A 27,744-nucleotide genomic window follows, 5' to 3' on the forward strand; every position below is an offset into this window, starting at 1 on the left:
AGGTTAGTCTAGTGATTAGTTAGCAAATGACCCTATGACACACGGGTCCCACTTAGTTAACAGCCTAAATAAACCCCTACTTAAAGTTACTATGTATGACATGCGGGGACCACCACCACTTAAAGTCACTTTGACCAGTCAATGATGACTGGGCAGTGATAGTTTCCAACGTATCTATAATTAATGATTGTTCCATGTTGTTATATTGTCATTCTTGGATGTTTTAGAATAATCTTATAGTCATTTTATATCATTTTTTGGTACTAACTATTGACATAGTGCACAGTGACAGTTGCTCTTTTGTGCATGTTTTTTACATCACAGGAAATCAATACCAAACAGAGTCCAAACACAGTGAAACTTTTTGTGGACTTTTTTGGACCAAAAGACATCTAGTGGGCCAGGAACGTAGGTGAGGGGAGCTTCGAGGGGAGCACAACCCATCATGGCGCGCCTGGGGCCCAGGCGCGCGCCGGTGGGTTGTGTCCTCCTCATTGGCCTCCCAAACTGATACATCCATTTTGCATCATGCTTTTATACCAATATTTTTTGCATTATGGGCAGTTATTACATGTTATGTCACAATACTTATGCCTTTTCTCTCTTATTTTATAAGTTTTACATGAAGAGGGAGAATGCCGGCAACTGGAATTCTGGGCTGGAGAAGGAGCAAATATTAGAGACCTATTTTGCACAAGTCAAAAAGTCCTGAAACTCCACGGAGATTAGTTTTGGATATATTAAAAATATTGTGCGAACAAAGCACCAGAGGAGGGTCACCCACCAGCCACAAGGGTGGAGGGGGCGCCCTACCCCCTGGGCGCGCCCCCTGCCTCGTGGGCCACCTAGCTGGCCCCTAACGTCCATATTCTACTATATGGTGTCTTTTTCCCTGGAAAAAATCATAAGGAAGCTTTCGGGACGAAGCGCCGCCGTCTCGAGGCGGAACCTGGACAAGACCAATCTAGGGCTCCGGTGGAGCTGTTCTGCCGGGGAAACATCCCTCCAGGAGGGGGAAATCGTCGCCATCATCATCACCATCGATCCTCTCATCGAGAGGGGGTCAATTTACATCAACATATTTACCGGCACCAACTCCTCTCCAACCCTAGTTCATCTCTTGTATCCGATCTTTGTCTCAAAGCCTCGGATTGGTACCTTTGGGTTGCTAGTGTTGATTACTCCTAGTACTTGATGGTAGTTGGTTTATTCGGTGGAAGATCATATGTTCAGATCCTTAATGCATATTAATACCCCTCTGATTATGAACATGAATATGATTTGTGAGTAGTTACATTTGTTCCTGAGGACATGGGATAAGTCTTGTTATAAGTAATCATGTGAATTTGGTATTCGTTCGATATTTTAATGAGATGTATGTTGTCTCTCCTCTAGTGGTGTTATGTGAACATCGACTACATGACACTTCACCATGATTTGGGCCTAGGGAAGGTATTGGGAAGTAATAAGTATATGATGGGTTGCTAGAGTGACAGAAGGTTAAACCCTAGTTTATGAGTTGCTTCGTAAGGGGCTGATTGGATCTATATGTTCCATTATATGGTTAGGGTTTACCTTAATTCTTATTTTGTAGTTGCGGATGCTTGCAGGAGGGGTTAATCATAAGTGTGATGCTTGTCCAAGGAAGGGAAGTACCCAAGCAACGGTCCACCCACATGTCAAATTATCAAAGTAACGAACACGAATCATATGAGCATGATGAAAACTAGCTTGACAGAAATTCCCATATGTCCTTGGGAGCGCTTTGCTTTATATAAGAGTTCATCCAGGCTTGTCCTTTGCTATAAAAAGGGTTGGGCCACCTTGCTGCACCTTTTTTACTTTTGTTACTTGTTACCCATTACAAATTACCTTATCATAAAACTATCTGTTATCGATAATTTTGGTGCTTGCAGAGAATACCTTACTGAAAAGCCCTTGGCATTTCCTTCTGCTCCTCGTTGGGTTTGACACTCTTACTTATCAAAAGGACTACAATAGATCCCCTATACTTGTGGGTCATCAAGACTCTTTTCTAGCACCTTTGCCGGGGAGTGAAGTGCCTTTGGTATGTGGAATTTGGTAAGAAAACATTTATATAGTGTGCTGAAATTTACTGTCACTTGTTACTATGGAAAATAATCCTTTGAGGGGCTTGTTCGGGGTATCTTCACCCCGACCAGAAGTGCAAAGAGTTTCTCCTCAACCTATTGAACCTATTGAAAATATTTACTTTGAAATTCCTTTGGGCGTGATAGAGAAACTGCTAGCTAATCCTTATACAGGAGATGGAACATTACATCTCGATATGCACCTAATCTATGTGGATGAAGTTTGTGGATCATTTAAGCTTCCAGGTATGCCCGAGGATGTTGTCAAGAAGAAGGTCTTCCATTTATCTTTGAATGGAAAGGCATTGACATGGTTTAGGCTATGTGATGATATTGGATCATGCAACTACAACCGATTGAAACTGGAATTTCATCAGAAGTTTTATCCCATGCATCTGGTTCATCGTGATCGTAATTATATATATATATAATTTTTGGCCTCGTGAAGGAGAAAGTATCGCTCAAGCTTGGGGGAGGCTTAAGTCAATGTTATGTTCATTCCCCAATCATGATCTCTCAAGAGAAATTATTATTCAAATTTTTTATGCTCGGCTTTCTCATAATGATCGCTCCATGCTCGATACTTCTTATACTGGTTCTTTTATGATGAAGACTATTGAATTCAAATGGGATTTAGTGGAAAGAATTAAATGCAAATCTGAAGATTGGTAACTCAATTAAGGTAAGGAGTCATGTATAATCCCTAAGTTCGATTGTGTTAAATCTTTTATGGATACCGATGCTTTTCATGAATTTAGCACTAAATATGGACTTGACTCTGAGATAGTAGCTTCTTTCTGTGAATCATTTGCTACTCATGTTGATCTCTCTAAGGAGAAGTGGTTTAAATATCATCCTCCCATTGAAGTGAAATTAGTAGAACCAATTAAAGTTGAAGAAAAAACTATTACTTATAATGTTGATCCTATTGTTCCTACTGCTGATATTGAGAAACCACCTTTTCCTGTTAGAATAAAGGATCATGCTAAAGCTTCAACTATGGTTCGTAAGAGTAATGCTAGAACACCTACACCCCCTGAGCAAATTAAAGTTGAACCTAGTATTGCTATGGTCAAAGATCTCTTGGTCGGTAATATTGATGGGCATGTTATTTACTTTTGTGATGAAGCTGCTAGAATTTCTAGACCCGATACTAAAAATAAACATATACCTGTTGTTGGCATGCCTGTTGTTTCTCTTAAAATAGGAGATCATTGTTATCATGGCTTATGTGATATGTGTGCTAGTGTGAGTGCAATACCTGATTCCTTATACAAAGAAATTATGCATGATATTGCACCTGCTGAGATAGAAAATATTGATGTTACTATTAAGCTTGCCAATCAAGACACTATTTCACCAATTGGGATTGTTAGAGATGTTGAAGTCTTGTGTGGGAAAATTAAATACCCTACTCATTTTCTTGTTCTTAGTTCCCCACAAGATGACTTTTGTCCCATTATATTTGATGGACCCTTCTTGAATATTGTTAATGCTAAGATTGACTGTGAAAAGGATATTGTTACTATTGGTTTAGGGGATATGTCTCATGACTTTAATTTTGCTAAATTTCATAGACAACCCCATGATAAAGAACTGCCTAGTAAAGATGAAATTATTGGTCTTGCTTGTATTGTCGTACCTCCTAATGATCCTTTAGAACAATATTTACTACACCAAGAAAATGATATGTTTATGAATGAAAGAAGGGAAATAGATGAAGTATTCTTTAAGCAAGGACCTATTTTGAAACACAACTTGCCTATTGAAATCCATGGGGATCCTCCTCCACCCAAGGGTGATCCCGTGTTTGATCTTAAACAATTACCTGATGCTCCTAAATATGCTTATCTCGATGAAAAGAAGATATATCATGTTATTATTAGTGCTAGCCTTTCAGAACATGAAGAAGAGAAATTATTGAAAACTCTGAAGAAGCACTGTGCCACTATTGGATATACTCTTGATGATCTTAAGGGCAGTAGTCCCACTCTATGCCAGCACAAAATAAAATTGGATAAAGATGCTAAACCAGTTGTTGATCATCAACAATGGTTAAATTCTAAGATGAAAGAAGTGGTAAGAAATGAAATACTAAAGCTTTTGGAGGTAGGTATAATTTATCCTATTATTGATAGTCAGTGGGTAAGTCCTATCCATTGTGTCCCTAAGAAGGGAGGTATTACGGTTGTTCCTAATGATAAGGATTAATTGATCCCACAAAGAATTGTTACAGGTTATAGAATGGTAATTGATTTTCGCAAATTAAATAAAGCTACTAGAAAATATCATTACCCTCTACCTTTTATTGATCAAATACTAGAAAGTCTATACAAACATACACATTTTTGCTTTCTAGATGGTTATTCGGGTTTCTCTCAAATACCTGTGTCAAAAGAGGATCTGGAAAAGACCACTTTTACTTGCCCTTTCGGTACCTTTGCTTATAGACGTCTGTCTTTTGGTTTATGCAATGCACCTGCTACCTTTCAAGATGTATGACTGCTCTCTGACTTCTGTGAAAAGATTGTAGAGGTTTTCATGGATGATTTCTCCATTTACGAAACTTCTTTTGATGATTTCTTAAGCAACCTTGATTGAGTTTTGTAGACATGTGAAGAAACTAATCTTGTCTTTAATTGGGAGAAGTGCCACTTTATGGTTAATTAAGGTATTGTCTTGGGGCATAAACTTTCTGAAAGAGGTATTGAAGTTGATAAAGCTAAAGTAGATGCTATTGAAAAGATGTCGTGTCCTAAAGATATCAAAGGTATGAGAAGTTTCCTTGGTCATGTTGGTTTCTATAGGAGGTTTATTAAAGACTTCTCTAAAATTTCTAGGACTCTAACTAATCTCTTGCAAAAATACGTTCCTTTTGTTTTTTATGATGATTGTGTGGAAGCATTTGAATTACTTAAGAAAGCCTTGATTTCTGCACCTATTGTTCAGCCACATGACTGGAATTTACCCTTTGAAATTATGTGTGATGCTAGTGATTATGCTGGTGGTGTTGTTCTAGGACAAAGAGTTGATAAGAAATTAAATGTTATCCAATATGCTAGTAAAACTCTAGACATTTCTTAGAGAAATTATGCTACTGCTGAAAAAGAATTTCTAGCATTTGCATTTGCTTGTGATAGGTTCAGACCTTATATTACTGATTCCAAAGTAACTGTTCACACTGATCATGTTTCTATTAAATATCTTATGGAAAAGAAAGATGTAAACCTAGACTTATTAGATGGGTTCTCTTGTTACAAGAATTTGATTTGCATATTATTGATAGAAAGGGAGCTAAGAACCACGTTGCAGACAACTTGTCTAGGTTAGAAAATGTTCTTGATGACCCACTACCTATTGATGATAACTTTCCTGGTGAACAACTAGTTGTCCTAAATGCTTCTTGTACTGCTCCATGGTATGCTGATTATGCTAATTACATTGTTGCTAAAATCATACCAGCTAGTTTCACATACCAGCAAAAGAAAAAGTTTTTCTATGATTTAAAACATTACTTTTGGGATGACCCATGCCTTTATAAAGAAGGAGTAGATGGTGTAATTAGACGTTTTGTACCTGAGCATGAACAGGAACAGATCCTACGCAAGTATCACTCTGAGGCTTACGGAGGACACCATGCTAGAGATGGAACAGCACACAAGGTATTGCAATTCGGCTTTTATTGGCCTACTCTTTTTGAAGATGCTCGTAGGTCTGTCTTGTCTTCTGATGAATGCCAAAGAATTGGTAATATTAGTAGACGCCGGGAAATGCCTATGAACTATTCACTTGTAATAGAACCATTTGATGTTTGGGGCTTTGATTATATGGGACCTTTTCCTTCCTCTAATGGGTACACACATATTTTAGTTGCTATTGATTATGTTACTAAGTGGGTAGAAGCTATTCCAACTAGTAGTTCTGATCATAACACTTCTATTAAGATGCTTAAAGAAGTTATTTTTCTGAGGTTTGGAGTCCCTAGATACTTAATGACTGATGGTGGTTCACATTTTATTCATGGTGCTTTTTGCAAAATGCTTGCTAAGTATGATGTTAATCATAGAATTGCATCTCCATACCATCCTCAATCTAGTCGTCAAGTAGAATTGAGTAATAGAGAAATTAAACTGATCTTGCAAAAGATAATTAATAGATCAAGAAAGAATTGGTCCAAGAAACTTGATGATGCATTATGGGCCTATAGAACTACATATAAAAATCCTATGGGTATGTCTCCGTATAAAATGGTTTATGGAAAAGCATGTCACTTACCTCTCGAACTAGAACATAAGGCATATTGGGCTATTAAGGAGCTCAATTATGATTTCAAACTTGCCGGTGAGAAGAGGTTATTTGACATTAGCTCACTTGATGAATGGAGAACCCAGGACTATGAGAATGCCAAGTTGTTTAAAGTAAAAGTTAAAAGATGGCAAGACAAAAGGATACAAAAGCGTGAGTTTAATGTGGGTGATTATGTTTTGCTATACAACCCTCATTTAAGATTTTTGGCAGGAGAACTTCTATCTAAATGGGAAGGACCTTACATTATGAAGGAGGTCTATTGTTCCAGTGCCATCAAAATCAACAACGCCGAAGGCACAAATCCGAAAGTGGTGAACGGTTAAATAATCAAAAATTATATCTCAGGTAATCCCATAAATGTTGAAACCAATGTTATTGACACCGTAACCCCGAAGGAGTACATAAGGGACACTTTCTAGAACGTTTCAGACTCTGAAAAGGAATAGGTATGTGGTACGGTAAGTAAACCGACTCCAAAACTGTTCAAATAGCAATTTTCTCTGTTTTGGAATATTTAAAAAAATTAGGAAAATTAAAAGTAGTCTGATAAAGACACGAGGCATCCATGAGGGTGGAGGGCGCACCCCCTACCTCGTGGACACCTCGTGTGCCCTCCGGACTCCGTTTTCTTGCACGACACTTCTTTTGGTCGGTAAAAATTCATTATATAATCACCCGAAAGTTTTGACCACGGTACCATGGCAAAATCCTCTGTTTTTGTTTTGAGCTGTTTCCGCAGCAGATTTAAAGCAAGATGTCTTCTCAAGAGTCAGTCGGGGAGAATGGGGTATCTCATCCGACACTGGGGCCAAGAGCGAACAGCGATGCTGAGCACTTTGGGCCATCAATGGAGGAAGAGATGGAGGCCGACTTGAAAAGGGTAGACGCCATGGAGGAGGACCAAGAAGTTACCTCTCATCTCCAAGCCAGATTCATGATGGAGGAACTTCAGAGCTTAGCAATTCCAAGTTCGTCCATCCCTCCCAATGTTAGATTTCTCTCTTATGAAAAAATGAAAAAGAGTGTTGCCTTTTCTCCCGTAGCTATGAAGCATCCATGGGTGAATGGATCTTTAATCATCACGGGTAAACTCTGTAAGGAAATAATGGATCTTAAGCAGCAAGTTAATAAGCTCAAGGACGAGAATCATATCCTAAAGGGTATCATCGCCAAGAATATCACATCGCCACCTCCGAAGAAAGAGACATAAACACATGGGTATGGGCACTCCCCTTGGCAACTTCCAAGCTTGGGGGAGGTGCCCCTGTATCATATCACCATCACACTTCTACCTTTACCATTTTTCTTAGTTCCATCCTTTTGGTTTTATCTTGATCTAGTAGAATATAGTTTTAGTATGATCTAACTTTGAGTTTTGTTTTGATCTCTATCTATGTTATCGAGTTCGTGAGCTATATATAATAAAGAGTAGTTTTGGGTTGAGGGCTTTGCTATCTTGCTATGATCTCAAGGGAATAAAGGAAAGAATAAAAAGAAATAGAAAGATCATATTGATCTTATGGAGAGTAATGACTTCACATATAAAAAGTGTGATGAATAAAAGTTGTTGAGAGTTCACAAACATAGTTTTGGTCATCGTTGCAATCAATAGGAAGTAATAAAGAAAGAGAGGTTTTCACATATAAATATACTATCTTTGACATCTTTTCTAACCGTGAGCACTTATTAAAATATGACATGCTAAAAAGTTGATGTTGGACAAGGAAGACAACGTAATGTGTTATGTTTCCTTATATCCGAATAACTTATATTGTCATGGATCATCAAACATGTCGAGCTTGCCTTTCCCCCTCATGCTAGCCAAATTCTTTGCACCAAGTAGAGATACTACTTGTGCTTCAAAACATCCCTAAACCCAGTTTTTCCCTGAGAGTCCACCATGCCTACCTATGCATTGAATAAGATCCTTCAAGTAAGTTGTCATCGGTGCAAGCAATAAAAATCATCGGTGCAAGCAATAAAAAATGCTCTCTAAATCTGCATGATCTATTAGTGTGAAGAAAATATGCTTTATACGATCTTGTGATATGGAAGAAATAAAAGCAACGGACTGCATAATAAAGGTCCCTATCACAAGTGGCAATATAAAGTGACGTTCTTTTGCATTAAGATTTTGTGCATCCAATCATAAAAGCGCATGACAACCTCTGCTTCCCTCTGCGAAGGGCCTATCTTTTATTTTTACCTTCTACCCTTATACAAGAGTCATGGTGATCTTCACCTTTCCTTTTTACATTTTATCCTTTGGCAAGCACTATGTGTTGGAAAGATCCTGATATATACATATCCACTTGGATGTAGGTTTTCATAAAGTATTATTGTTACCATTACCCTTGAGGTAAAAGGTTGGGAGGCGAAACTATAAGCCCCTATCTTTCTCCGTGTTCGATTGAAACTTCGTACCCATAAGTATTGAGTGACTGTTAGCAATTGTGAAAGACTAAATGATAGTTTAGTATGTGGACTTGCTGAAAAGCTCTTATATTGACTCTTTCCGATGTTATGATAAATATCAACTAGATCGTTGATGGCCCGTGTTGCCGCGCCCGTCTATTTTTGCAATAGAATATACCTTTTCATATATTTGTGCATAAATAAAGTGTCAAAAGAGGGTTACAATTTTTTGTTGTTGAAAATTTAGATGGTGCAAATAGTTGAAAAGTATTGCACAACTCAACCATACTACCCTAAACTCTAAATACCAATTCCAGTGGAGGAACCGGGGAAGCCATATCTATTGTACATCAATTCGATAGTATACAGTGCATAGACAGCATATCAACACTAAGGGATAATAAATTGTGGGAATCACAAAATTATTCTGCGTTGTCTCCTGTTCTTAAAGAGCCACAAAAAAGACCTTGCTTGCTACACATCCATTTGTTGAATAAAATGAGATTTTTCTTTATAAATACTTTGAAGCATGAAATATTGTAGATATGTCATAGCCGATAACAAGCTAATGATTCTGTACGCAAACAAAATTAATAAACTCAAAAGAGAGACCATACTATACACTCTAGAAGGTGTAAAGTGTAGCACTACTAGAAACATTAGACTGGAGACTACCATCATAATAATCCTGAGTTTACAATAGAGATCAATAATGCTGATTAAAATGAAAACATGTTGTGGACAATAAAAACTATTTTGTTTATTGGTACCTCATTACAGATATGGTACTATTACGATGGTCAAGACCTCCAAGGGAAGATAAACGAACACATCCAAGTAGTAACAACATATTTGATACTATCGAGCCTTGTATTGACTGCTAGAGAACATGACTCATTCTATGGCTCAGTGCATATATCGGTAATTGTCTTCTTCTCATTTCCGAAAGTAACATTCAAAAATCCCTATGCATTTGCAAAAGTTCCAGCCTTCCTGATATGATGAAGTCATTATTTATCAAAGCCAAAGGAGTAACGAAAAGAAGGCTTGAAATTGAGAATGATATGGGCATCACAAAAGAAATTGAAAAAGATTGAAGCATCTACACAGAAATGGTATCGAATCCAACCTTGACCCATTAATCAGAAGGCACATGCGATATACACCGTAGCACAAGGACTTTTCATTTCAAGACAATTACACAAGAGGAGGATAATAGACATTATCCATGTATTCTGAGATAAAATTGTATGTAGAACTGATCCCAACAAATTAAGATGGGCATATGTGCATATATATCAAAAAGGTTTGTGATAAGACAACATACATGATCAAGTAGAAGTAACATTAACAGGGTGCTCTGTTTTAGATGTCTCAATGACCCTGAGTCTTCAAAACCTACAAGACAAGAACATCTGCAGCAATCAGTCACAAAATCACCCAGCTGTCCACATAAAGAATAGATAAACTTGTGGAAACACTGGAGAAATTTCGCACCAGAAATACACCAGTTTATCTCCTATAGGACACAATGGGATTGATCCTCCACGTGTCGACCGATGCAGGCTATGATCTCGCATCTCCCCCTTGGCATCCTATGCTTCAAAACTTACAACATCATCTCATTAGACCACCTTATTCCAAGCAATTGAAACAACCACAAATAGTATCAACAAAATTGGGAGAAACGTCATCTCCTAACTGGCTGCGCGGGGGATGGGGATTAGAGGCAATATGAGTTTCTCCTCATGGAGTATAAGGGTGTCCATAAAGGTAATGTGTAGGGGAAGGAGACGGGAGGAAAAAAAGCATGAGAGTGGCATAACTCACATCGTCACCATTATCTCTAAGAACATGGAATCTTCTAGCCAAGCGACCCAAGTTAAATGCTTGGCACTGGAATGGGATAAAAAAACAGGCAATTAGCCAATTACGCACACAGGGTAACACACATTAGAACAGCTATAGGGGATTAAAATAATAACAACATAGCATTATGACTTAACTTTCTCCTAAAGTATTAAAAAATGTTACTACTTCAAAATTAATAGGAAGAATTTGCATATCTTATATTGCAAACGTGGTAGGCCAAATGAATCATGAACTGCAGAGCTATAATATTGACAGATTCAGTTTTGAGACATAGTGATAAAGAGTAGAAATAGACCAACCATGAAGTAACAATAGAATTAACAGTTCATATATATTTCCCGGTGGAAATTAATGAAACAACTCAATGAAAATTAGCATCTAAAGTTCTAACAAAGACATGTCTACAATAAAACAAGACAAGATGAATGCTATAATTTTCATGTAGCAATAAATCAAACAGAAATTCCAACGTTCAGCAGCTTTGCATAACAAACAAATATACCATTTACTTTAAATTGTACTTTACATTGAATTTTTTCCAATTGCAATGACAAAAACAGAGGTAGAAAAAACAACAACCGACACACAATCTAGGAAAGTTTACTCAAAGTTTCTTGAATATTTATATTAAATTGGATTTCAATCAAGAAAATTGCTCATAGATGGAACCATGAAATATTTGCTAGGAATGGATCAAACACAGCAACGCCCTTGCTGCTGACCTCGAGATAGTGGCGCAAGAAGACCTCCTATCCATCCCAGCGATGGACCTGGCCAAGAGACAATGGATGACATGCTGGAATCACTGGTTGCCACTATTGCAGCCGGCGGCAAGATAGTGGTCATGTGGGAGAGGTGGTCGTCGCAGCCCCCGACAGGTCAGGTCGTCGTCTCCCCTGGCAGATCAGGTCCGCGCCTCGTCCCCAAGAAGGTATTGTCACCTCCTCGCATGGTAGATCAGGTCACCGCCGCCCGGCCCTTAGCAGATCTTGTCGCCGCCTCTTATGGTGGCGTGGATCGATAGATAGGAGGTGCCGGCGGCGCGAATCAATGGAGAGGAGTGTGCACGCATGGTGTAATTGAGGCCGGCGACGCAGTGACCATGGAGGGTGGAGGGAGTCGATGTTGGAGAGCATGCAATCGAGCGGCAGTGGAGAGCGTAGGAGTCTCTGTGGCGTCGCCGTGTGCTTGCACGTCACACGCACCATCGCCGGAGCCGCCTCCTCCTCTGTTACCACTCACCACCGCCAAACCCTAGGTTCCACCGCCGCCAGCGTAGCGAGTGGCCTCCCTGGTCCTCTCGATCGATAGGTATCGTCCGTTAGGTTCTTTTCTCGATAGAGGCCAGTTGGGCTGTTGTGGTAGACGAGCGACAAAATGGACTGGCCGACAGCCCAGTGCACCAGAGGACTCTGTTTCGGCCCGTGGAGCAGCAGCCCACAGGACAGCTGGGCCAGTTAACACAGACCACGGAACAGATCACCACACGCACGAAATCGGACGGCCAGGAAGTCCCAGATCAGAAAAACGGATGGCCAAAAACGCAAATCGCTGTGGGAGCTTGGTTTAGGTGCGGTTATACTGTCCTTAATTGCTTCAATGACTGAGATAATAGTTTGTTAGTTTTCAATGAAGTTTCTGATTCATACTCTACATTGTGAATAGATCATTTCTTTACCATAAGAAATCATATGACAATAAATGTTGTTGTGCTAAAGATGATCATGATGCCCTCATGTCCGTATTTTATTTTTATTGACACCTCTATCTCTAAAACATGTGGAAATATTTTTCGATATCGGCTTTCGCTTGAGGACAAGCGAGGTCTAATCTTGGGGGAGTTGATACGTCCATTTTGCATCATGCTTTTATATCAATATTTATTGCATTATGGGTTGTTATTACATGTTATGTCACAATACTTATGCCTTTTCTCTCTTATTTTATAAGGTTTACACGAAGAGGGAGAATGCCAGCAGCTGGAATTCTCGGCTGGAGAAGGAGCAAATATTAGAGACCTATTCTGCACAACTCCAAAAGTCCAGAAACTCCACAGAAATAAGGTTTGGAATATATTAAAAATATTAGGCGAAGAAAGCACCAGAGGGGGGCCACCCACCAGCCACGAGGGTGGAGGGCGCGCCCCTTGCCTCGTGGGCCACCTGACAGGCCCCCGACGTCCATCTTCTGCTATATGGTGTCTTTTGCCCTAGAAAAAATCATAAGGAAGCTTTCGGGATGAAGCGCCGCAGTCTCGAGGCGGAACCTGGGCAGGACCAATCTAGGGCTCCGACGGAGCTGTTCTGCCGGGGAAACATCCCTCCGAGAGGAGGAAATTGCCGCCATCGTTATCACCATCGATCCTCTCATTGTGAGGGGGTCAATCTCCATCAATATCTTCACCAGCACCATCTCCTCTCAAACCCTAGTTCATCTCTTGTATCCAATCTTTGTCTCAAAACCTCAGATTGGTACATGTGGGCTGCTAGTGTTGATTACTCCTTGTAGTTGATGCTAGTCGGTTTATTCGCTGGAAGTCATATGTTCAGATCCTCAATGCATATTAATACCCCTCTAATTATGAACATGAATATGATTTGTGAGCAGTTACGTTTGTTCTTGAGGACATGGGAGAAGTCTTGTTATAAGTAATCATGTGAATTTGGTATTCATTCGACATTTTGGTGAGATGTATGCTGTCTCTCCTCTAGTGGTGTTATGTGAACGTCGACTACATGACACTTCACCATGATTTGGGCATAGGGGAAGGCATTGGGAAGTAATAAGTAGATGATGGGTTGCTAGAGTGACAGAATCTTAAACCCTAGTTTATGAGTTGCTTCGTAAGGGGCTGATTTGGATCCATATGTTTCATGCTATCATTAGGTTTACCTTAATTCTTATTTCATAGTTGCAGATGATTGCAAGAGGTGTTAATCATAAGTGGGATGCTTGTCCAAGGAAGGTCAGTACCCAAGCACGGGTCCACCCACATATCAAATTATCAAAGTAATGAACACGAACCATATGAGCATGATGAAAACTAGCTTGACAGAAATTCCCATGTGTCCTCAGGAGTGCTTTGCTTTATTTAAGAGTTCCTCCAGGCTTGTCCTTTGCTATAAAAAGGATTGGGCCACCTTGCTGCACCTTGTTTACTTTTGTTACTTTTTACCCGTTATGAATTACCTTATCACAAAACTATCTTTTACCGATAATTTCAGTGCTTGCAGAGAATACCTTTCTGAAAACCGCTTGTCATTTCCTTCTGCTCCTCGTTGGGTTCGACATCCTTACTTATTGAAAGGACTACGATATATCCCCTATACTTGTGGGTCATCACACACCGCCTCTTTGCTCTATAAATACCCCCAATATTCCAGAAACCCTAGGGGAGCCGACGAAAATCAATTCCAGCCGCCGCAAGTTCCAGAAACACCAGATCCAATATAGACACCATCTCGGAGGGGTTCATCATGCCCATTGGTGCCTCTCCGAAGATGTGTGAATAGTTCTTTGTAAGCCTACGGGTCCGTAGTTATTAGATAGATGGCTTCCTCTCTCTCTCTCTCTCTCTCTCTCTCTCTCTTGATTATCAATACAATGGTCTCTTGGAGATCCATATGATGTAAGTCTTTTTGCAGTGTGTTTGTTGGGATCCGATGAACTTTGAGTTTATGATCAGATCTATGTTTTTATCCATGAAAGTTATTTGAGTCTATTTGATCTCTTATATGCATGATTGATTATAGCCTTGTATTTCTTCTCCGATATTTGGGTTTTGTTTGGCCAACTTGATCTATTTATCTTGCAATGGGAAGAGGTGCTTTGTGATGGGTTTGATCTTACGGTGCTTGATCCCAGTGACAGAAGGGGAAACGACACGTATGTATCATTGCTATTAGGGATAACAAGATGGGGTCTATTTCTACATAAATAGATATTTTCTACATCATGTCATCGTTCTTATTGCATTACTCCGTTTTCCATGAACTAAATACACTAGATGCATGCTAGATAGCGGTTGATGTGTGGAGTAATAGTAGTAGATGCAGGTAGGAGTCGGTCTACTAATCTTGGATGTGATGCCTATATAATGATTAATGCTTGGATATCGTCATGATTATTTGAAGTTTTATCAATTGCCCAATAGTAATTGCTTTCCCACCATTTGCTATTTTTCTCGAGAGAAGCCACCAGTGAAACCTACGGCCCCCGGGTCTCTTTTCATCATATTTGCCTTTGTGATCTATTTTCCTTCTCTTTTATTTTCAGATACATTAAACCAAAAATACAAAAATACCTTGCAGCAATTTATTTATTCCATGATCACAGTTATCTCACGTTATATTGCCTACTTGAGGCGCCGTACCTGAAAGGGATTGACAACCCCTTTAACACATCCGGATGCGAGTATTTCTTATTTGTGTGTAGGGGTTGTTTACGTGGTGTTAGGAGGTTCTCCTACTAGTTTGATAACCTTGGTCTCATCATTGAGGGAAATACCTACCCTCGCTATGCTGCAGCATCCCTTCCTCTTTGGGGAAATACCGACGTAGTTCTAGCAGACATCAGGCAGTTGACCTAGTCAACTGGCCCCACCTGCCATACACTGGTTGGGTGTACTTCTAGGTACCCATAGACTTTCTCTTATTTATTTTCCAGATATAAAAAATTCTAGAAAATGAACGAAGCTTCGAAAATTAATATAAAATAAATTGTAGCTTGGCTGAAAATGTTTCGGACATGAAAGTTGCTCAGAAAAATCAACGAATCCGAACAAGCAGTCCCTTCGTCTGCCACACGTCCCTAGCATAGCGAACATGCAACAATCCACCTCCGGTTCATCTGTCCGAAAACGTGAAACACCAGGAATACTTTCCCGGATGTTTCCCCCCTTCGCCGGTATTACCTATACCGTGTTAGGGCACACCTAGCACCGTTACTTGTCATGTCATGCATCATCATGCATATGTATGCATTATATTCTTTGTTTCCTCCCCCTCTTCTCTCTAGTAGACTACGAGACTGACGCTGCTGCTGCCTCGATCGACCACGGTGTTGACGACCCCTCCTTCTTGCCAGAGCAAACAGGCAAGCAAACCCCCTTTGATCAACCAGATATCACCCACTCTCTTCTCTCTTATTCTTGCATTAGATTTGCTATTGTTGTTGATTCGATAGCTCCTATTATGTTGCATAGCCTGCCATTGTTGCTACAATTGTTCATACCTTTACTTGCTATCATAAATGCTTAGTATAGGATGCTAGTTTATCATCAGTGGCCCTACATTCCTGTTCTTCTGCCATGCTATACTATCGGGCCGTGATCACTCGGGAGGTGATCATGGGTATAAATATACCTACATACATACTATACAGGTGGTGACTGAAGTCAGGTCGGCTCGAAGAGTACCTGCGAGTGATTCATGGATTTGGGGCTGAAAGGACATGTTTTTCCTGACGGCCCTCTATGTGGATCTTTGTGGCGGAGCGACAAGGCAGGTTGTGACCACCTAGGAAATAGGTGGGCCTGGTCCCTAGTTAGCGTCCGCGGATACATCAAATAACAAGCTTAATGAGATCTTGGTATTTGATCTGAGTTGGGTCGTTGACCTTATACGCACTAACCGCCACGTGGGACAAGATAAGGGCAACCGGCGTCGTGGTATCAGCTGAAGCCTTCTAGACTTTAGCGACTAAGCGGCACGCGCTGGATTGGACTGGAATACCTGCTCTTGTATTAGGGAGGCTAGGTCTGCTTCTGGCCACCCTTGCAATGTGCAGGTGTGCAATGGGAGATCGGCCCAGACCCCTACGCGCATAGGATTTAGACCGGCGTGCTGACCTCTCTGTTAGGCCTGGGTAGGGCTGCAACGTGTTGATCTACCGAGGCCGGACATGACCCAGGATAGTGTTCGCAGCCGGAGGGATCGAGTGTGTCGGGTAATGTGTTGCACCCCTGCAGGGAAGATTGATCTATTCGAATAGACGTGTCCATGGTAACATGATAACCCGGAGTTATACTTCGACCTTATGACAACTAGAACCGGATAATTAATAAAACACACCCTTTCAAGTGCCAGATACAGCCTAGTGATCACTCTCTCACATGGCGACGAGGAGTGGATCGCTGGGTAGGATTATGCTATGCGAGGATACTTGGTGAACTTACCAGCTACTCTCTTCTACATGCTTCAAGATGGAGGCTGCCAGAAGCATAGTCTTCGATAGGACTAGCTATCCCCCTCTTATTCTGGCATTCTGCAGTTTAGTCCATCGATATTACCCCTTTATACAGATACCAATGCATATGTAGTGTAGATCCTTGCTTGCGAGTACTTTGGATGAGTCCTCATGGTTGCTTTACTCCATCTTTTCCTCCTTTCCATTCTTTTCGGACGTTGCAACCAGATGTTGGAGCCCAGGAGCCAGACGCCACCATGGACGATGACCCCTACTACATTGAGGGTGCCTATTACTACGTGCAGACCACTGGCGACCAGGAGTAGTTAGGAGGATCCCAGGCAGGAGGCTTGCGCCTCTTTCGATCTGTATCCCAGTTTGTGCTAGCCATCTTATATTCTTATGGCACCTTGTTTAACTTTATGTCTGTACTCAGATATTGTTGCTTCCACTGACTCTTTTATGATCGAGCTGATGTATTTGAGCCCTCGAGGCCCCTGGCTTGTAATATGAAGCTTGTATGATCTTTAATTTGTGATTAGAGTTGTGTTGTGATATCATCCTGTGAGTCCGTGATCTTGGTCGTACACATTTGCGTGCATGATTATTGTACGGTCAAATTGGGGCGTCACAAGTTGGCATTAGAGCCGACTGCCTATAGGAATCCCCCTTTCCAACTCCTTGGCCAAAGTCGAGTCTAGTCATAGCAAAACTTTTACTAACATGGTCATGTGCGGGCCCACATCGCCATTGGGTGGTATTAGAATCTTTTATTCCTCGACCTTTACTATGGGACTCTAATCTCTCTTCTATTCGAGTTAAATGGTTTTTACTAACTCTAACATTAGGATCTTGTGATCACATCAACCCGGAGAGCCCCTTATTACAGATGATCGCCTGTTGCACCAGAAGATCCCGAAGATAATGTACGATGTTCTCTTGAGACTTTGTGCCATCGCTTTTGCAATTCCCTTTCATCGATAAACCCCCTATGGATAACCACGTACACTTGCCATTCATACAATCATTTCCCATTGATCTTGTTATTACAAGATACCCCAAAATTCTCTCTGTTGTTCCGAGAATACTTTGTGCCTACTGCCTTGTAGTTCTTTGCAACCTGTATACCCCTACGGATAATTTCTTGCACCTATCGGATATCCACTCATCCCGATTGATTCATGTATTTCACAGAAGTCTTCGAAATACCATTCATTCTTCTGTAAATCCTCAACAGCCTAATGCTCTTAAAATTCTAGCTTCCTAGAATTATGATTAATCCCATAAGTCTGGTAATCTTATTGGCATCTTTTTTCATTATCATTTTGAGTCCATTGATTTTTGCGAATGCTCGCAATCCTCAATCAGATCCTAGAATTCATCCTTCTGACTCAGATGTCATTTTAAACATTAGCTGGATCTCGGGCAATCAAATTGCCATTGATTGTACCCCTAAGTCTATTCAACTTATCCATTCTTAATCAGAGCGTTAGCTTCTGACCCCTTGATTTGGAAATCATAATTCCTTTGCATTTGATCTTTGAATTAGTTAGTTGTTTCTATAATCCGATGCCTTTGCATCCATTTTTCCTCTGATTGAGTACTGATACTCACGTCAGCTCCTTTGTAGACCACAACACCCCTTGTTGGATAATTATTCGATGGTGTCATTCACATTCAAAATTCTTGTGAGCCTTTCCTCGGATAAAGAATGCCTTTGGTAAATCATATCCTCTACTTTCTCAACCATGTGCTTCTTTCAAGATTGTATGAATTACTCCTGGAGTTGTGGTATATGTTTCTAAGATGCCCTGATGGGTTGAACTATACCTTCCTTAATTTGTGTGAACCCAAAAGTCTTCATGGGTCATAACCTTCTGTTATTCCACTAGTTAAACTTTCAAACTCTAAACATTCTTAACTGAGAATACTAAATGAGAAGTTGTGTATTGGAGAAGTGGGAGTCGACCTTGAACTTGTGTTCATGCCCATGGACATGATGTTAATCTTATCATGGAAGCTTCTCCTAAACCCCCTTTGGTATAAGTTCATCTTATATATGGGAATTGGTCCTTTGCAACTGTGGTTCCGACCATATTTTCTCCTTGATTTCATTTCTCGTACAAGTTAAAGTACTTGTCTTCTGCAGATCAATACACTTGTCAACCCTCTATTTTGATCTACCTCCGAGTATTACCCTTTGGTATCTCGATAATATCACCGAACCATGTTGCTTATTATGAGCCTTCATCAAGTATTATTCCTCATTGATTCCAATGTTTCCTGGGTTTCGAGTTGTTAGTCACTCAAGGACACCGATAACTAAATCAGGTCCGCACCATGATTAAACAACTCTTAGTAATCTCCTTTACTTACGAGTTTGTACTCGACCATGTCATTCCTGGCCTGCTTGGCTATATCATTATCGTGCCAAATTTAACTATGCTACTTGTTCCTTACTCCCGAGGCACAACTTTCGATGATGAGCTAAGCTTACATTGATTTCCTTGTCTTATCGTTTTACCTCAAACAGCAAACTTGATTCCGAGTTTGTGTCGTATATGTGGTTCCAATAATCTTTCATTGCATCAGTCCTTTGCTCGATGCAGTCATTGTTCGATTGCTTCTTCGTGGAGCCTCTCAACATAATTTGTCGCGTTCATCATCAACATTTTGACTCCTTCCAAGATATCAATTGAATTCATGATGATAAGTGCCATCCTCGTCCCTTGGTAATTTGAGTTACCATCGACAACATCCTTACCTTCCTTTCATCACAAACTTGTTCATGTTATGGATGCAACTTGCCTTCCAGCTTGTATTAAGTTTTACCTTGAAGTATTACTGTCTTTTATGCCACGGATGTTGTGAGGATTTCTCCACCTCTTAAGAGTTCCTGGTATAGTGATACTTCTCACCATCACCATTCATTCTTGGTCCACGTGTTGATTCTAACCGAGACACCAACAAGTGAACGGTACTATTTGGATTCTACCCTTCTAGAAACCTTGATTTGAAGTTAATGGTCGATAGTTTCATTCTAAGTCTGTTGCTTATTGAATCATCATTCAAACATTTATCGTGCTACCTAGTCCAGATTTCTGGGTGCACCCTTCTATCATTGTTAAATTGTGTATGTTTTCCTCGAGCATACATCATTATATCATTTGATCTGACTAACGTTATCTCCTTTTTCACATAATTGTGGAAATACATCATTTTGGAAATCTCAATGAATTGCGAGTTAATCAGCCACCTCCTCGCATCTCCTTGATTTAATTATGGACTCTTGTTTCGGAACTCGCTTCCATAGTTCAATTCCCGAGAATCTTACAATGTCATCTTGACAAATTGTGTTGCACCCCTTCCTTCTCAGGCTTACTGAGTCTGAGCTATCCTAATCTGAATTTCTGTCAGATATGATGGTTGGACATATTCCCAAGAGTTATAACACTAGTCTATGACCTGATAAGGTGATGTCATGCCTAGCACACCCGGTCAGAGGACCTATTGTTATAGTTTCCTTTTTAGCAAGGTTAGCCATTCTTCCATAAGGAAATCTTAAGAGTTATTCTATAAGTTGTCCCTGATGGATCCTTTGTGTACCCAAAGCCTGACCTTTGCTTGAAGACCATGTCAATGCTATCTCGAAGCATGTCCGTGGTACTCCGATCTTAAACAAGAACATTGGGAGTGCAATGCTAAATGTTTCTTGATCAACTATCCGAACACCATTGTATGGGTAACATCATGAGTTTCCTCGCCCTTTTCCCTAGATGGTTGACTATTTGCAGTCCTATCATGATTATCCCGCTCTACTTGCTCCTGGGAAGGAGATACACCTAATACTCGTGTGTACACCTTTTCCTTTCCATTGTTCTGATTAAATCTAATAATCACTTTTTCCTTTCCATTGGTTTGTTTAACCCTTCTTGTGATCTATATGATATTAGCGGTAATAATTCCCTGCTTATGTAAACACCTTGGTGTACAATTCTGTCAGTAAGACCCCGTTACTTTTGTTCATGACATTCCGGTAACCACCGACGGACGAGAACTTTGCCTATTGGTCCGCCTTGTTTCAATGAGCAGGAAAATGGTTCTCCCCGACCCTCTCCCTTGGTACTAACATTTGTTGTCAACATAACTAACAAGCTGTCCTCTGACATGTATTGCTACCATGACCGTGCAAGGTGTCACCGCTCCTCCTACTCTTAACCCACATGGTGTGCCCATAACCGACAATTCCACAGGATTGAAACCTGACTCTCCTGTACACCCTGTCTCCCATATTATTTCTCGCACTTTACTTCAGATGTAATTCACGGGTCACCTTCCTAGTGATCTATTCTGGTATCAGGCACAATACTGATTCTCATTGCTCTGAACACCCTTCACACTTTGTTTCAGGCATCGAACGGTTGCCTACCCACTCGAAACTTCTCGTGGTACCTTCTTACTTTTCTCTTGATATTTTCTTAAGTTTCAGTTCAAGAGTTACTTTTTGCCACCTTCCTCGATGTTAGCTACCAGATAGTCAACATTGCAGAGATCCGTTCTCCCAGAATACCCCCCTTATTTTTTTATAAGTATGATGGAGATCCTAAAGAAAGGATGTTGGCTTCATCATGATGACTTGAAGCAGAGAAATGAAGACAACAATGTAATGGATCGACTTCTTCAAGAAGAGTAACCAAGACCGAGAAGATTCGTTAGAATTTCATAACCAGAATTTCTCCCTTACTCCACGTCTTAAATCTCGGGACGAGATTTCTTGTAGCGGAGGAGATTTCTGACACCCCGATAATCATGCTACAGTAACCTCCTGCTAATGAATGCCAAGTCATCACAATTATTTTGTTAATCATCACTTTGTTCCAAATCAAAGCCAAATTCAAATTTAAATTGCAAGAATTTTTTTTTCTTCAAATAGTAAAACGAAAATGTTTGTTGTGTTGCAAAATATTAAATAAGAAATTGTGATGAATTAACCGGCCTCAATTGAATTATTAAAATGCCCTTTACAAATTTATAAGTGGTCCAATACCACATAACTTGGCCATTTTGAATTCTAAAAATAATTATCCTTTTTCAAATATTTTAGAGACTTGTTGTGTGGCTCAACAATATTGTGCTGGATTTTTGTGCATAGTTTCACATTCGACTAGATTCATTTGGTCACTCAATTAAAATGAAGAATAGTAAATAAATAAAGAAAAACATAAAAGACTAGCTAAAGGAAAACAGAAAAGAGGAGGACCTACTCTGCTGGAAGATTGGGCCCATCTAGCACCATAGTAGGCCCAGGCCATGCAGGCCTCCTTCTGCCTCCAGCTACAAGAGGCAGATAGGTCGTGGCGTGCATCCATGGCGCCTTGTCCATGGATGGCCTCCATGTTGCCCTCCCCCCAACCTATATAGATGTCGACCGAAACCCTAGAGCACCCCTTTGTAACGCCCACGATGCGGCTATATCTCCCACGTGTCGAGCCACGACTTAGAGGCATAACCACATTATGGTTTTGTCGCAAGAAGGGTCATCTTCACACAATCCCATGTACAAGAACAAGGATAGATACATAATTGGCTTACAATCGCCACTTCACACAATGAACATATAATTCATAAATCATTCAGAGTACACACATAGTCCAACCACAGACAAATTCAAATTAAAAGAAGATAACCCCAAATGCTAGATCCCCGATCGTCCCGACTGGGTTCCACTACTGATCATCAGGAAACAAAACATAGTAATAACCAAGGTCCTCATCGAACTCCCACTTGAATTCGGTAGCATCGCCTGCACTTGTATCATCGGCACCTGCAACTGTTTTGGTAGTATCTGTGAGTCATGAGGACTCAACAATCTCAAAACCCGCGAGATCAAGACTATTTAAGCTTATGGGTAGGATAAGGTAATGAGGTGGAGTTTCAGCAAGCGCTAAGCAAATATGGTGGCTAACATATGAGTAGAAGAGTAAGAAGCAACGATCATAAAGCTAGAAGTGATCCTAAAACCACTTACATTCCAACATAACCCAAACCGTGTTCACTTCCGGGAGCCCACCAAAAAGAGACCATCACGGCTACACATGCAGTTCATGCATTTTTAATTAAGTCAAGTGTCATGTTCTCTACAACCGGATATGAACAAATTCCCATCTGCCACATAACCGCGGGCAGGGCTCTCGAAAGTTTATACCTTGCAGGGGTGTCCCAACTTAGCCCATCACAAGCTCTCACGATCTACGAAGGATATTCCTTCTCCCGGAAAGACCCGATCAGTCTCGGAATCCCGGTTAGAAGACATTTCGACAATGGTAAAACAAAACCAGCAAGTCTGCCGGAATGTGCCGACAAATCCCAATAGGAGCTGCACATATCTCGTTCTCAGGGCACACCGGAAAGGTCCAGGTACGAGTAAAACCATCCCTCAAGTATCCCCAAGGTGTCCCCGCAGGTTGCCCTGTTTGGACCAACACTCAGAGGAGCACTGGCCCGGGGGGGGGGGGGTTAAAATAAAGATGACCCTTGAGTCTGCAGAACCCAAGGGAAAGGTATAGGTGGTATGTAGGCAAATGTTAAAACCAAGATTGGGCCTTGCTGGAGGATTTTTATTCAAAGCAAACTGTTAAGGGGGTCCCATAACCCCAATCGTGTAAGGAACACAAAATCAAGGAACATAACACCGGTATGATGGAAACTAGGGCGGCAAGAGTGGAACAAAACACCAGGAATAAGGCCGAGCCTTCCACCCTTTACCAAGTATATAGATGCATTAATTCAAAAAAGAGAGATTGTGATATCCCAACATGTTCATGTTCCAACATGGAGCAATCTTCAACTTCACCTGCAACTAACAACTCTATAAGAGGGGCTGAGCAAAAGCGGTAACATAGCCAAACAACAGTTTGCTAGGAAGGTGGGTTAGAGGCTTGACATGGCAATATGGGAGGCATGATAAACAAGTGGTAGGAAGCGCGACATAGTGATAGAACGAACAACTAGCAAGCAAAGATAGAAGTGATATCGAGGGTAATGGTCATCTTGCCTGAAATCCCGGTAGGAAGAAGAACGAGTCCATGAAGAAGACAAACGGACGTAGTCGAACGAATCCTCACAACTCCAGAATGAAACCGAAGCTAACGAGACAAGCAAACTGGAAAGAACCAAACAACAGGGTAAACAACCATCACATAAGCATGACATGATGAAAAATCAAGTATGATGCATGTCCGGTTTAATGAGGCATGGCATGGAAAAGTGCACAAACAATACTACAAATTAAGTGGAGCTCAATATGCAATGAGTTGCATATTACTGAAACACCACATTTGAGTTATTTAGTTCGCTCGCGTTTAGGTACACAACAATATTAAATGTTGCTAAACATGGCAAGAGGTGAAACATAAGTAAATTAACTATTTAGGCAAGTTTAAATGAGTCCGGAAACAACAAACAACAATTCCAGAAAATCCTCATGTCCATATTGAGAATTTGATACTGTTCTGCCCCAAACCATATTTTAAAGTTGTTAAACATGAAAAGTAATGCTACCATGTTAAACTATGCATTTTATACCCCATTTACATATAAAGTTTATTTAATTCGGAGCTACGGTTAATTAGTTACTAAATAATCATTTTAGCATGTCACTTATACAAATTAAATGAAAACGGCAATTTAAACAATTCAAACATGGATGAAATTTGTATATTATGAAACTAGATGAAAAACTAAGCATTTTTCATATATAAATTATTTGCATATGATGCATGATTAATTAGTTATTATATGCATGAACACTAGGTTTTTTTTGTAAAACTGCACTCTCTCGATAATTAGAAAATTGCGCCCAGATTGGGAAAAAAACATGACATGGGCCGAAGATCCATACAATTTATTTATTTGAGTTGCAAAATTTAAATGACATGATGACAATGCAAAAGATGCTAAGAAGAATGCAACAAACAAATACAAATCACATGACGAAACTCAGAATAGCTGGAAGTCTTCTCGAGCTAGATTCGAAATAAACTCGGAATAGATTAGAAATTTATAATATCCGGTTGTAGAGAACTTGACACCCGATCCAAAATAAAATACACCAATCGCGTGCGTAACCGTGACCGTCTCATTTCGAGGAAGTTCGAGAAGAGAACATGGTGGGGTTATGTTTGAATCGTAAGTAGTTCAGGATCACTTATTGATCATTGCTAGTTTGCGACCATTATGTGTAGTTTCTCTTCTTATTATTGTACTCGTAAGTTAGCCACCATACAAATGCTTAGTGCTACTGCAACCTCACCACTTAACCATTCCATTCCTGTTAAGCTTTGCTAGTCTTGATACCCATGGTAATGGGATTGCTGAGTCCTCGTGGCTCACATATTATTACAACAATAGGTGCAAGTACAGGTAATGCGATAATCTGACGAGAGAGCAATGCTTGCTTGTTTGGAGTTCTTCTTTTTCTTCTTCTTCTTCGATTAAGGGATAGGTTCCAGGTCGGGCGCCTGGGATTAGTAGGGCGGATATTGTTCTTCTTTTTCGTTTGATTTCATCCATAGTCGGATCCTGCTCTTCTGTATGATAAATGTTATGTACTGATGTATTCATGTATTCATGTTGTAGCTTGTGGCGAGTGTAAGCCTTTCTCTGGTACTCTCATCTATTCAGTACATGATATGTTGTAATGATATCCACCTTGCTATGCGCTCAAAATGTGGTTGCCCAATCATGAATTCATCACATGATTGGGATAGAATCGCATCTTGGGCGCGAGAATGATGAACCCCTCCGTGATGGTGTCTAGATTGGATCTCGTGGTTCTGGAACTTGCGGCGTCTGGAATTTTGTTTCGTCGAATCCCCTATGGTCTATGGAATATTTGGGGATTTATAGGGCGAAGAGGCGGTGCTGGAGGTTAGCGAGGGGGGCACAACCCCCTGGGCGTGCCCAGGCCTCCTGGCGCGCCCTGGTGGGTCGTGCCCACCTCGGCCTCCCCTCTGGTACTTCTTTGGCCCACTAGGTGTCTTCTAGTCTAGAAAAATTCTCCAAAAAGTTTCGGTGCGTTTGGACTCCGTTTGGTATTGATATTCTGTGAAGTAAAAAACAAGCAAAAAACAACAACTGGCACTAGGCACTATGTCAATATGTTAGTCCCAAAAAATGATATAAATTTTCTATAAAATGATTGTACAACGTCCAAGATTGATAATATAACAGCATGGAACAATAAAAATTATAGATACGTTGGAGATGTACCCACACTCATGACATACATATGGAGCAAACGTTTCAGCCAGACACATAGAAAGATAGGGGCTTGTAATTTCCCCTCCCAACTCATTTACCTCAAGGGTAATGTCAACAATAATAACTCATGATCACTCATATAAAACTGGATATATATGCCTAGATCTTTTCCCACCACATGATGCTTGCAAAAGAGAAAAATAAAAAGGGAATATAGGAGAACACTATTGACTCTTGCATGAAAAAGTAATTACATAAAAGTAAAAGATAGGCCCTTCACAGAGGGAAGCAGAGGTTGTCATGCGCTTTTCATTTTTGGATGTGCAAGCTCTTAATGCAAAGGAATGTCACATTGTATCGCCCCTTGTGATAGCAACCTTTATTATGCAGTCCATCGCTTTTATTTCTTTACCATCACAAGATCGTACAAAGCTTATTTTCCCTTACAATAAAATATCATACATATTTAGGAGTACTTTTTATTGATTTATGCACCGACAACAACTTACTTGAAATATATTATTCAATCCATAGGTAGGTATAATGGACTCTCATGACATGAAACTGGGTTTAAGGGTTTTTGGATGCACAAGTAGTATATCTACTTGGTGCGGATTTTTGGCTAGCAAAGATATTGGGCAAGCACCACATGTTGGAGGATCTATAACAATATAACCTCTATGTGAATATAAGCAAACATAACTCATTACGTTGTCTTCCTTGTCCAACGTCAACAATTTGACATAACATACTTAATGGGGGATCACAATCATAAAAGATGTCCATGGCGGCGTTCTGGGAACCAGGGTACCCAGCGCTGCCTGCCTGCAGCCCACGACATGGCTTCATCAATGGCCTGGTATGGCCCAGCTTCGACTACGACAAGGCAAGACCCTCGCGAGGGGCCAAGCCTCGCGAGGCGGGCGACATCAAGACCTCCCGAGGGAGCGGCCTCCCTAGGCTGCCACCTGAGCGGAGCTGAGATTTCTATGCAAGACCCGGCCTCACGAGGCTGAAATGACATCAGCCATGACAACTAAGGCCAGGCGCGCGCCAGTGGGCGCAGTACAACAGGTTTCCTCTTTGGTGCAAAGGAGGCAAGCATAGGTGTGGAGTCCCAAGGAATCAACCAAAGGTTGCCATTTGAGCGCAACGAGACCAAGACCACCAGAAGGCAGGATGGATGTCATTGCCGAGCCCACCACGACGTCACGCTCAGAGGCTTTGCAGGCGAAGACCACCTTTCGTCAGGATTAGATGTACTTCTTGTTCCCCTTCAAATTTGGCCATTGTGGGAACCCTCCCCGCCTAAGTTTTGGAATAAGAGGACCAAGGCCACTATAAATAGGGCCTAGCCACCACCTTAGGCAGGGAGATCGATCGATCAGCTCACCAGACAATCAACTGATAGAACCACCAAGAGCTCACCACAAGAACACGCCTCCTGAGGCTGTTCTTCCACTTGTACTAGTTCATCCTCAGCCCCTCGGGAGGCCAATCCACCACAAAGCAGGAGTAGGGTATTACACCGCAAGGTGGCCCGAGCCTGGGTAAACAGATGTGTCTTTCTCTGTCATGTTCGTCGAGCTAG

Source organism: Triticum dicoccoides, chromosome 4B, assembly GCF_002162155.2.
Source record: "Triticum dicoccoides isolate Atlit2015 ecotype Zavitan chromosome 4B, WEW_v2.0, whole genome shotgun sequence".
Lineage (NCBI taxonomy): Eukaryota > Viridiplantae > Streptophyta > Magnoliopsida > Poales > Poaceae > Triticum > Triticum dicoccoides.